Below are 13,679 nucleotides of genomic sequence, written 5' to 3'. Positions count from 1 at the left end.
GTACAAAGTAATATTTCCCTCCTGATGAATGTACCTTGAATCCAACAAGACAGCTATTGGTTACCGCCACCATGTGTGCCATATATTATGGATATCTTGGCATGCTGGTCATGGTTGTGATTGATACATGTTGCAGCAGGGTAAAACTATTAATTTCTTCCCTCCGTTGGTGGTTTGTACAGTATTTTCTGGTACCATGGAAGATACAAGAAGGAAGCTTTCAGGTTAGAACCAGCTTAAATCATCCAAGTCCTGTGTCCTAAGTGTGCAGTGTGTTCAGCAATACACCAAGAACCAACCAAAGGCAATGTCAATGGTTTATATTGTTTTAGGAGTCAATTGATCTACTCTGCCCAACTATGCAAAAGGAGCTTTCTCATGCATGGAACTAGATAGAGGTATTTGTTGTTAGTCTATGGTTCTTGTGGGGAACACTGACAACTCGGGTATAATTCCCCCCCCTCTCTCTATATATATATATAAAATCTGTGTGTGTGTGTGTTATTTGCGATTAATAATAAATAGAGCACTGTACACGGGATATGTTCTTCTAGCTGGGCTACTTGTCTGGCCTCAGCACGAGAAACACCAAGTCTTGCAGAGACTTGAAATGGAGGGGATACCCAGTGGTCCACACTCACTCAGAGAAGAAGGGAGGGGGTGAGGGAAGGTTTGTGTCAGGGGTAACAGGGAGGGTGGGCAGGGAGCAGGATGTAAAATGAGTAAGAAAAAATTAAATTCAAAAACAAAAAATTAACAAGAATGGCAGCTTCAAAGTGCAATACCATAGAGAGTCACCAGAGGGTGCACAACGTTGTAAAGATCGGGAAAAATTAACCCAATTCAAATGTCTGAGAGGCCCCTAGCCTAGACACTTCCAAAAATCTCTAACCTCTGGATAACTTGTGAAAGTCTCCTTTCAAGCAGTTAAAAATCCAATAAGTAAAAATGTATAGAGGAGAATATTTTCTCAAACTGGGAGGTATGAAATGGAACAAAAACACATGACCACCATCAACCTGAGTAAGGTAACCTAGACCTAGAAAGCTAAATATGGTATGTATTAGCTTACATGTGGATATAGGCCATTAAATAAATGTTAACCAAGCTATCATACATAGAGTTAGGGAGGTTAAGTATAGAGGAGGGGACTAGGGAGACACTTGGATCTCTTTAGGGGGGTGAAGTAGAATAGATTTTGGGGGGTGGAATCTGATAGGATGGGGAGGGGAAATAGATTAGGAATGCAGTGAGATAAAGCTAAAATTGAGGGGCATTTGAGGGGTGATGTGGAAACTTTCTAAAACATATGAAGGAGATCCTAATGTAATCTCCAAATAATAAGGAAGACAAAGCTCAAATTGATCATCCAATCCCAAGCTCCCAGTACTGGGACTGGGTTACATCCAATTGAGTTGTTGGCCAAAGAGGTCCCATGGAAATTCCCAAGCAACCTAGGCTGTTGCCAAGAAAATTTTCTCTAAAAACTGATCAAGTGCTGAAGACAACACCTATACAATTCTTTGAACACGGAAGGGTTGAGCTAGTGCCTACATAGGATTTTCATTCCTACATTCTAGTGTTTTTGGTGTGGGAAGGTACTCTGAAGGTTACTAAAGAAACATAAATACCAACCCAGCTATAAAACCTCAGATCTACAATGCTGTTCTGTCTTCAAAATATGCTAGGGAAATGGTGGTACAAAGCTATGGGAATAACCAACCAATGTCTGATTTGACTTAAGGCCCACTCTTCTAGACAGCTAGTACCTGACTATGGTAATTTGAGTATGTTTGGCCCAAGGAGTGGCACTATTTGGAGCTATGACCTTGTTAGTATAGGTGTGTCCTTATTGGAGTAGGTGTGTTACTTCAGCCATGGACTTTAATACCCTCGTCCTAACTGCTGAAAGCCAGTGTTCTAGTGTCCTTCAGATGAGGATGTAGAACTCTCAACTCCTCCTACACCATGCCTGCCTGGATGTTGCCATACTCCGCCTTAATACTGGACTGAATCTCTGAAGCTGTAAGCCAGCCCCATATAAATGTTGTCCTTATAAGGGTTGCCTTGTTGATGATGTCTGCTCACAGCAGTAAAACCCTAAGACAGTGTTTTTATGGGAATCTATCTTCCTTATTATTTGGAGTGTGTGAATGAGTGTGTCTCTGATTCATGTGTGTTTTCTTGAGGCTCTTTTCCTTTTGTTGGTTTACCTTGTCCAACTTCGATATGTTGGTTTTTATTTTGTTATATTTTGTATGTTTTGTTGTTATCTCTTAAAAGTTTTTTCTTGTCTAATGAGATACAAAAAGAGAGTGGATCTGGATCCAGATGGGAGGCGAGGTGGGAGGGACTCAGAAACTTAGAGGAGAAATATAATCAGGATATAATATATAAGAAAAATCTATTTTTAACAGGAGAGAGGGGAGAAGAAAATCAAAGGATGAGAAAGATGTCTAATCATGTATAAGGGAGTCCCATTTGATTATCAGGAGTAACTTTTCAGTTGATGAAATGAAAACTTTGAAGGGTTAAAAGAAAAGAAATTGTTAACCAAGGATATAATATCCAAAAAAACTGGCCTCCAAACATGAGACCCTTTTATTCCTCATAAAATAAATGAGGATTATCACAATTAGAAATACATTTAAAAAATAATGTTAAAAGATGTCTTTATTTGAAACAAAGCGATAACTGAAAGCAAGAGAAAAACAAAGCAAAGCTGGAATAATATTTTAATGCTGTTTAATCGATGTTTCATTCTAGAATGCCTTAAACAAAAGTATAAAATAATTATAAATATTAAATATGTCAGGATGGAGAGATGTCTCAGCAATTAAGAGCACTGACTGCTCTTTCAGAGGTCCTGAGTTCAATCCTAGCAACCACATGGTGGCTCACAACCATCTGTAATGGGATCTGATGCCCTCTTCTGGTGTGTTTTAAGACAGCTACAGTGTACTGACATACATTAAATAAATAAATCTTAAAAATATGTCATTACAAACATAAAATATGCAACTTGTGTTACCACTAATGTAATATAAATTATGAGAAATCAAAGTATAGAGAATTTGTATGCATCTGAAAGTTAATATAATCATAAAATATACTTCTATAATTACAAGATGTTCTATACGAGCCCTATACTAACCAAAAATTATATATATATATATATATATATACATATATAATTCATATATATTATATGAAAGGTACACCAAAGAAAATGAAAAAAGAAATCAAAATATCTCTTCCAAAAAATGAGAGTGGAATATGAAAGAAAATAACAAGAGCCTTTCTGTAAGGCAAAAAGTAAACAACAAAATAGTGTTAGTCCTACCTTTTCAATAATTTTGTTAAATGAAAATAGATTAAGATTCTTCATCAAAATGTATACAGTGACTGACTAAACAGATAACCAAATGACAAAATAAGGTTTAACAATATGTTAAATAAAACATACTCACTAAATGGTTATCAAAGTTGAATAGAAGTGATTACACTTCATATAAAATAATCTTTAAGGCCAAAAATGTCAGAAGAGAAAAAAACATTCTGGACTAATAAAAACTAGGTAAGTACTAAAGGAATAAATAATTATAAATAAATATGCACCTGAGAATGAAATATAAAATATATAAACCAAGTGAAAGAATTCAAGAAAAAAATACACTATGATATCAGAAAGGGAAAATTCACAAATACTCTACAAAGGGGTTATATAAACTAATAGTAAATTTTAAAAAAGAACACTCTGAACTAACTGAAACTAAAAAGATGTATTTCTATGTCCCCAGTAGTAAGATATTTATTCTCCTCAAGAACAAGCACAGACAGAGCCCCTGAATAATAGCATAAACTAATTGAGCCTAATAACTATGTATGCAATGTTTCATCCAACATCATAGTACATATTCTTCTCAAATAGACTCAAAACAACCTCTAGATGAATCTCACTGAATCATAAAGTTCTAAACAGGCAAGAATAAAATGTAAAGAAAATGAAACAATGTCAACTTATCTTTCCAATTGTAATACCTCAGAGAGTTATTTGTTGTTTATTTTTGTCTTGTCTTATTTTTTTTGTTGTTGTTTTGAAACAAAATCTTGCTATGTGTCATCCCATGCTAGCTTCAAATTCATGGCATAGCTCAGGCTAGCCTCAAATTCTTGTATGATTTTCCAGAATGCAAAGACTTATAGGTATGTTCCACCACATCAAGGTTCTAACAGTAACATGATAACATTAGAAATCAGTAAGTGAAAAGAATTAGAAATTTCAAAATACACTATACAATATATTTTACACATTTATACAAAATACTTTTTGTTTTTGTTTTGTTTTGTTCAGAGTCCAATTCTACAGCTCAGGCTAACATCACACACACAGCAATCCTCATTCCAGCTTTCTGAGTGAGGTGAGTGCAGAGCTGCACAACATACTTTCGAACAAATAAAAGGGCAAAGAAAAAATCAAACAAAAAATATCTTAGTGAAAACAAAATACATCATGCCAAAATTAGTGTTTTCAGGAAAATGAGAATCGAGGAGGTTTGTGGTAATAAATAGCTATTTTTTCCATACAGCTTTATTTTAAAAAGACAAAGATACATGTAAAGATTATTAAAAGCATTTTAGCATAGACCTATGAATATATTTTAGTCATTACTTGATTTTTTAAAGATTAGATAGTGTGCATTGAAATCTTACTAGTTGAAATGAGCATAAAGTACATGTAAAACAAAAGGTAACATGGAAATAAAGTCTTTTGGTGTGTATAAATTAAACATAATGATTTTTAAATAACAAAAATTGCCACAAAGCTATCTTCTTAGCTCTTGAGTTATTAATGATTTAAGGTCTAGGTGTATCCCACTCTGAGTGGGTGCTATACATTTGCTGTTGGTTTATTTATTTATTTATTTATTTATTTATTTATTTATTTATTTATTTGTCCTACAGACAGAGGCTTCTACTTTTTTGGCCTTTTTAGCTTCATATGATCTGTGAGTTGTTTCTGGGGTGTTCAGAGCATTCTGGGGCTAGTATCCAATTATCAGTGAAAGTGGGGAAAACCTTAGAACACATAGGCATAGGGGAAATTTTCCTGAATAGAACACTAATGGCTTGTGCTCCAAGACCAAGGATTGAGTAATGGGACTTAATGAGATTGCAAAGTTTCTGTAAGGCTAAGGACACTGTCAAGCAAACAGAACAGCAGCCAACAGATTGGGAAAGGGTCTTTACCAGTCACACATCTGATAGAGGGCTAATATCTAATATATACAAAGAACTCAAGAAGTTAGACTCCAGAGAATCAAACAATCCTATTAAAAATGGGGTACAGAGCTAAACAAAGAATTCTCACTTGAGGAATATCGAATGACTGATATGCATTTAAGAAAGTTCTGGATATCCCTAGTCACCAGGGAAATGCAAATCAAAACATCCCTGAGATTCCACCTCACACCAGTCAGAATGGCTAAGATCAAAAATTCAGATGAAAGCAGATGCTGGTGAGGATACTGAGAAAGACGAACACTTCTCCACTGTTGGTGGGGTTGTAAGCTGGTACAAACACTCTGGAAATAAGTCTGGCAGTTCCTCAGAAAATTGGACATAGTTCTACCAGAAGACCCAGTTATTCCACTTCTGGGCATATACCCCAACGATGCTCCAACATACAATAAGGACACATGCTCCACCATGTTCATAGCAGTCTTATTTATAATAGCCAGAAGCTGGAAAGATCCCAGATGCCTGTCAACAGAGGAATGGATACAGAAATTGTGGTATATTTATACAATGGAGTAGTACTCAGCTATTAGAAACAATGACTTTATGAAATTCCTAGGAAAATGGATACATCTAGAGAATATCATCCTGAGTGAGATAACCCAGTCACAAAAGAACAGACATAATATGCAGTCACTGATAATTGGATACTAGCCCCAGAAAGCTCTGAACACCCCAGAAACAACTCACAGATCATTTGAAGCTCAAAAGGCCAAAAAGTAGAAGCCTCTGTCTGTAGGACAAAAAAAAAAAAAAGAAGAAGAACAGCAAGTGTATAGTACCCTCGCAGAGTGGGGTACACCTAGACCTTAACTCATTAATAATTCAAGAGCTAAGAAGATAGCCTTGTGGCAATCCTTGGTATTTAAAAATCATTATGTCTAATCTATACACACCAAGAAAACTTTGACTATTTCCATTTACGTTCAGTTTTACATGTACCTTATGCTTATGGTAACTAGTAAGATTTCAATGCATACTATCAAACCTTTCAAAAAATCAAGTCCTGACAAAAATATATTCATATATTTTTATGCCAAAATGCTTTTAAAAATCTGTACATGTATGTCTCTCTTTTTAAAATAAACTTGTAAGAAAAAAAAAAGAAAAAAAATAAGAGGAAAAAAAAAAAGAAATAGAAGCATTCATCAAAAGCCTCCCAAACAAACAACCAAAATCCAGGACCAGATGGGCTCAGTGCAGAATTCTATCAGATTTTCATAGAAGACCTAATACCAATACTCTCCAAACTATTCCCAAAATAGAAACAGAAGGAACACTAGCCAACTCATTCTTCGAAGCCACAATTACGCTAATACCTACACCTTACAGAGACCCTACAATGAAAAAGAACTTCAGACCAATTTCCCTCATTAACACTGATGCAAAAATACTCCATAAAATTCTTGCAAACTGAATCCAAGAACACAGCAGAGATGGTTCAATGTAAGGAAATCCGTCAATGTATTCTATAATGTAAACAAACTCAAAGGGGAAAAAACCACACATGATCATCTCACTAGATGCTGAGAAAGCATTTGACAAAATTCATGTTAAAAGTCTTGAAAAGAGCAGGAATCCAAGACCCATACCTAAACATAGTAAAAGCAATATACAGCAAACCAGTAGCCAACATCAAACTAAATAGTGAGATATCCCACTAAATAGATAATAATAGAGGAATCTCACTAAAATCAGGGACTAAACAAGGCTGCCCACTCTCCCCCTACCTATTCAATATAGTACTACAAGTCCTGGCCGGAGCATTTAGACAAGAGGAAGCCAGAGGGATACAAGTCGGGAAGGAAGAAGTCAAAATATCACTATTTGCCGCTGATATGATAGTATACTTAAATATAATGGCTAGCTAAGTCCCTGATATGGGAAGAAAACTCACATGTGCCACTTTACACTTCACAGTGTAATCCCTTTCTACATTCTAAATATTCGTTCTCATACCTACAGAAAAGTGTCATTCTCATCAAAGACCTCTCAGCAATAGGTGGAGATCATTACAGAAAACCACAACTAATCAAAATGCAGAGTTGTAGAGCTCAGTACCAACTAATAGATCTATAATACAACTTCTGCACCTAAAGCTCAGGGATCATTGTGGTAGAGGAGGGCAGAGAGATTTTAAGAGGCAGAAGAATAGGAAGTTTGCTGCAAGACCGTGTATTATAAGAAACTCAGAAGCAAGGACATGGCTTCTTAAACATGACATGAACAAGGATGACACGAATAGACATGCTTACATAAAAGGGCCAAAGCTCAGGAGGTATTAACCTTAGACAAAGAACTACAAGTAACTAAGTAATGCTGAGAGTGGGAAAATCGTTCACCCCATGAACACACCAACTCGTTATCCAGTACCAAATCCTCTGAAAGCGTATACATACAAGCAACATTATATGGACTGAACAGGCTATATTTATATATTTAGGAATATACACACATATATGTAACAACAATTTTAAAAATGTTGCCATGAATTTGAGAGAGAGCATGAGTTGCATATGAGAAAGGTTAGAGGAAGGAACAGGAAGGTGGAATGATGTAATTATATTCTCAAAAAGCACACAACACACACACACACACACACACACACACACACACGGTAACAATCTATCACTACGGATGCCATAGAAATCTCGCCAGGGGTCCTCATTAGAGTGACATCAGAGTGACATCGTCTTTAAACCCTGAGTGGCAATCCCTGGCACACTGCTGTGCTGTTCAGGGAAGACAACTACTTCCTTAAGATCATTCAACTTTTGGATGATTACCCAAAATGTGTCAGAGGGAGCAGAAAACGCGGGCTCCAAGCAGATGTAGCAGATCCGCATGCCCCTCCGAGGGAAGGCTGTGGTGCTGATGGGTAAGAACACCATGATGCTCAAGGCCATCAGGGGGCACCGGGAGAACAACCCGGTTCTAGAGAAATTGCTGCTTCACATCTGGGAGAACGTGGGCTTCACGTTCACCAAGGGGGACCTCACTGAGATTAGGAACATGCTGCTGGCCAATAAGGTGCCCGCTGCTGCTCGAGATGGTGCCATTGCCCGTGTGAGGTCAGAACACTGCTCTGGGTCCCGAGAAGACCTCTTTCTTCGAAGCCTTAGGTATCACCACTAAACTCTTCAGAGGTACCATTGAAATTCCGAGTGATATGCAGCTGATAAAAACTGGAAACAAGGTAGGAGCCAGTGAAGCCACACTGCTGAACATGCTGAACATCTCCCCCTTCTCCCTTGGGCTGATCATCCAGCAGGTGTTTGACAATGGCAGCATTCATAATCCTAAGTGCTGGACATCACCGAGCAGACCCTGCACTCCCGCTTCCTAGAGGGTGTCCGCAATGTGGCCAGCGGCTGTCTGCAGATTGACTACCCGACTGTTGCCTCAGTGCCTCACTCCATCATCAATGGGTACAAGAGGGTCGTGGCTTTGTCTGGGGACTAAGTCCACCTTCCCACTTGCTGAAAAGGTCAAGGCCTTCCTGACTGAACCATTTGCATCTTCAGCTGCTGCCCCTGCGGGTGCTGCTGCCACCACTGCTGCTCCTGCAGCTGCTGCAGCCCCAGCCAAGGCTGAAGCAAAGGAAGAGTCTGAGGAATCAGATGAGGATATGGGATTCGGTCTCTTTGACTAATCCCCTCAAAGCAACCATGTCAGCCTGCTTAATTTGAGAAAGATGGAAATAAAGACTTACTTCTCTTTTTAAAAAAGGAATAACAGGATTATAAGACACTTAAACAATTATATTTCAACAAATTGGTTGACATAAAATATGGATAAAGCTCTAGAAATTTTCAGCATAAAAACACAGAACAATGTAAAAAAACTTTAAAAATCTATACAAATTTATGACTGGTAAAGAAACTCAATTAGTAGTCCAGGACCATCCACCAGAGCTAGAGGCTTAAGTAAAGACAACAGGCCAATATTGCTACTAAGCACAGGTGCAGTAATTCTCATGAAAAACTAGTAAGCCAAGCTGACCTTCATATTACAGTGGTTATAACATGATGAGATGAAATTTGTCCCTACAGTAAGTGAGTATGTGAAAATAGTTAATATGATCTGCCACATCAAGGAAGAATAGAATAAAATCCATATGAGCATCTCAATATGACTGAAAACTCATTTGACAAAATTCAAAGCCTCCCTAATAAAAGCATTCAACAAAGTAGAAGCAGAAAGCAAAAACGTCATCAAGATAAAAACCACATATGAAGAGATCATTGCTAAGATCATATTCCATGATGAAAAATTTAAAGGTTTTCATTTAAAATAAGGAGAAAAGCAAGAATGCTTTAATACAGCATTAAAATGTTATCCAAAGACATCAGGCAAGAAAAAAAATTACTGACATGTAAATTAGAAAGGGAAGAGTAAAATTCTATCTGTTCACAGGTGAAGCGATCTTATATAAATAAATTCCTGAAAGCTTCATGAGAGTCTAAAAACTAACAAATGAGTTTAGCAAATAGCAAACATGCAAAAACTGTGTTTTCATATACTGCAAATAAGCAATCTAAAATTAAAATCAATATAATTGTTTTCAATAGCTTCAAATTTTTAGAATATGTAGAAACAGCAACAAAAATGATGAAAGATGTGTACACTGAAAACAACAAAGTATAGATGAGATAAATTAATGAACAAACAGATTAAAAGACATACTGTACTAATAGACTGGAATACTTAATAGTGTTAAAAATGTCTGTTACACAAAGCAATCTACAGATTTGGTGAAATTTTCATTTGAAAACTGACATTTTTCTACAAAAAAAAAAAAAGCAGAAAGAAGAATTCTAAAATTTATATAGGACATCTACCAATACCCAATTGCTGAAACAATACTGAGAAAAATATAACGAAACTAGAGACTTCACACTCCCTGCTTTCAAAATATATCATAAATAGAAAGAAATAAAACATTATGAAACTGACATATAAAGGCAGACGTATACAGTAATTTGGAGAACAATAGGAAATCTAGGAATAAAAGGACACTTCATATAGTCAAATTATCTCTCATCACAATGCCAAAGCTGCATAATAGAGATTGTACCTTCAACAGATGGTTCTGAAAAACATGGATATATATGCAGAAGAATTAAATTGTATACTCAACTCTTACCATACATAACACTAATCTCTAAATCTATTAACATAGATTAAATAGATTAAGGACCCAAATTTAAGACCTGATACTGTAAAATCTCCTATAAATGAAATATAAGAGCAAAGCTTTACAACATTTATCTTGGCAATAATATTTTGGCGATGACACCAAAAGCACAGGAAAGAAAAGTAAAAAGTAGACAAGTGGACTCTATTCAACTGAAGAGCTTCTATGTAGCAAATCTATCAATATTTCTGGTGTGGTGGTGCACACCCTTAATCCCAGTACTTGGGAAACAGAGGTAAGTGGATCTTTTTGACATCAAGGCCAGCCTGCTCTAAGGACTGAATTTCAGGACAGCCAGGGCAATGTAGAGAGCCTGTTTCGGGGCAGGGACGGGGAGGGGGATGGCACAAATCTATCAACATACTTAAGAGGCATTCTACAGACCTTGAAAAAAATGCAAGACCTATATTTTAGATAAGAGAGTAAGTAGTATTTGAAATAAAAACTCATTGAAATGAATAGAAAAACATACCCACTATATATAGTACAGACAAATGCTTGGACAATTCTTCCACGAAAAAATGGCTAGTGGGTATATAAAAAGTACCCAACTTTACTAGTCACCAGAGAAATCAAGTGTTATCATTTCATGCTTTTAATAAGATCACTGTTTTAAAAAAGTCAAAACAAACAGAATATAACTATTGTTCCTATATCTTAAAATGTGAAAATGTATTTAATAATAGTGTATTATATTTATGGTGGGGTTTTTGATAATAACTATATTTATAGCTGTTTTATTCACAGGGGATATGAGTAACTAATTGATATGATGGGTATGCTAATTTATGTTACCATAGTAACTACCAATTTTTATATACCTCATGACACATTTTATACACTCAATTCAAAATAAGGCTTTCTTTTTAGATTAGAGTACAAAATAATGGATTTCATTATACATTCAATATTAATAACTAGACCTGTGGTCACTATTGCATGAACTCTAAAATGATGTATATACCAAAAGAAGGTATTTTATTTCTTTATTAAGTTAAAAATAGACCTACTATAAGATTCAGCAATCCTATAAGATTAAAAAAGAATAAAACAGAGCTAAATGTATGCTATGTCCAAGACATTTGCTTTAAAAAAGAAACATGGCTATACTGAAAGTAATGGATGGAAATGGATGGAAAAGTTACGCCATTGAAATAGCAAGGTGTCTCCAGCCATACCACCCTGAATGGGCCAGATCTCATCTGAAATAGCAAGGGTTTTGAGACAGGGTCTTGCCAAATAGGCTGGAATAGCCGGGAATCCTCTGTCCTGTTGCCTTTGTCTATGGAGTGCTGAGATTTCAAGCACATGCTCTCACAATAGGCTAAAATGTAGATTATTTTAAAGCATGGCATAGAGATAGAGATAGATATAAGATAAAATAAATATCAGAGAAAAGTAAATTACCAAAGAGAAATAATACTACATAATATCCATGATGTGAAAAATATATAATTACTGAGAAAGGACTAGCAGTTAGAGGTCTAAGAATGGCATAGAGGAGGTAGCTATGGCTGAAGTAAGAGCTCTGTGGTGATGGTATAATCAAATATCCCTATGTGGTGCTGGATTATAGGAAGTTACACATGTTGAAAATGCATATAACCACAAACAATTGCTTATAAAAACGGAAAATTTAGATAAGATCAACATCTTTTTTGTTTTTCTGATTGGATATTTTATGTATTTACATTTCAATGCTATCCCCTTTCCTCTTCTCCCCTCCTCCCATCCCCTTCTGCCTGCTTCTATGCTCTCCCTCCCACTCACCCTCTTCTACCTCAACACCCTGACATTCCCCTACACTGGGGAAAGGAGCCTTCACAGGACTAAGGGCCTCTCCTCCCACTGATGCCAGGCAATGTCATAGGATCAACATCTCAGTTGATGATAATTGCCATGTTTGTACAAGATAACACTGAAAGAGGCTATTTGAAGTTTAGCGAAAACTTTTCTACATTTTTTAAATTTTTCTAAAATTAAAACATAATTAAGTTTCCCCCTTCCCTTCCCTTCCTCCAACTCTTCCCACACATCACCCTGTTGCCCTCTTTCAAATTCATGGCCTAAGGTTCAGGGATAATAGCAAGAGAGGAGGTAGGACATTTATAAGAACCAGAGGAACAGAGACCAGGAATTTGGCTGTGAAGTATCATTTAGAAATGTCAGAGAAGCTACACTCAAACATTTATCAGCAATATGGCTGCTTCTTTATATGTTTTCAAGCTCCTGTGATTTTTCATTGGTCTCTACAGGTTCTATCTTCCCCCTTCTCTGTACATTTCGGCTAAAATCATCCATGTTAAGTCCTGGGAGCCTCGTGTTTCCCTGGTGTCTGGGACCCTCCAGTGGCTATCCCCAGTTCCTCATCCCCTCTGCTACATATTTTGCTCGATTTCCTGACCCTCTGTACCTCTCTCACATCTCCTCCAGATCCTGATGCTGCCAATGTAATTTCCTCCCTCTTCTTTACATATGTATCATTTTGCCTTAAGTTGGTTTAAATACATCTTTATTAATTATCAAAACAGGTATTTTTTTTAGACGAGTTCTACCTATTGTACCCAGGCTGGTCTCAAGCTTGTAGACCCAAACAATGTTTACTTGCACAGTCTACTGAGTATCTGGGACTACAAACATACAACTACACCTGACTTTATAAAACACCTTAATTATGGGAAAAGGGTAAACAAATTATTCACAACTTAAAGCTCCAATATTTTCTATAAAGCATTCTGACCATATCATTACCATCTGCTTAATTTATTCCTTAATGAGAACATTCATTATCAATTCCATATTCGTTAGTTAACTAATTCTCTAGGTCTACTGAGATAAGACACACTTATACTCAAGTATAAAATGAAAGAAAATTTAAAATTTCCTTTCATTTTATTCTATGTGTATGGATGCTTATATTTTTGTACTACATGTGTGCCTGGTACCTGAAGAGGTTGGAAGAGGGCATCAGATCTCTGGAACTGGAGTTATGCTTGAGGGCTACCATGTGGGTGCTGGGAGTTGAACCTGGATCCTGTAGAAGGGTAGCCTGCGCATTTACCACTGAGTCATCTATCCAGCCCCTATATTCAACTTAGACACAAAATTATCTTCCAAATATTTTTCAATTTTTTTACTCCTGTCTGTTCATGAAGGCTACTAAGAATTAAATAGATTTTTTTTT

General features: G+C 36.4%; 1 pseudogene across 1 annotated transcript in view; it reads left to right on the top strand.

Moving 5' to 3' along the window:
- The window catches only part of LOC308414899 (large ribosomal subunit protein uL10-like), a 36,274-nt pseudogene extending 27,324 nt beyond the window's left edge, over positions 1-8,950 (top strand). The window contains exon 3 of the transcript in view: positions 7,970-8,950. The product of the transcript in view is annotated as a large ribosomal subunit protein uL10-like (transcript). The remainder of the gene's footprint in view (positions 1-7,969) is intronic.
- The last annotated feature ends 4,729 nt before the right edge of the window (positions 8,951-13,679 follow it).

The sequence above is a fragment of the Micromys minutus genome, assembly GCF_963924665.1.
Source record: "Micromys minutus genome assembly, chromosome: X".
NCBI lineage: Eukaryota > Metazoa > Chordata > Mammalia > Rodentia > Muridae > Micromys > Micromys minutus.
Note: the sequence above shows the minus strand (reverse complement) of the source record. Positions and strands in the feature narration are given on the sequence as shown.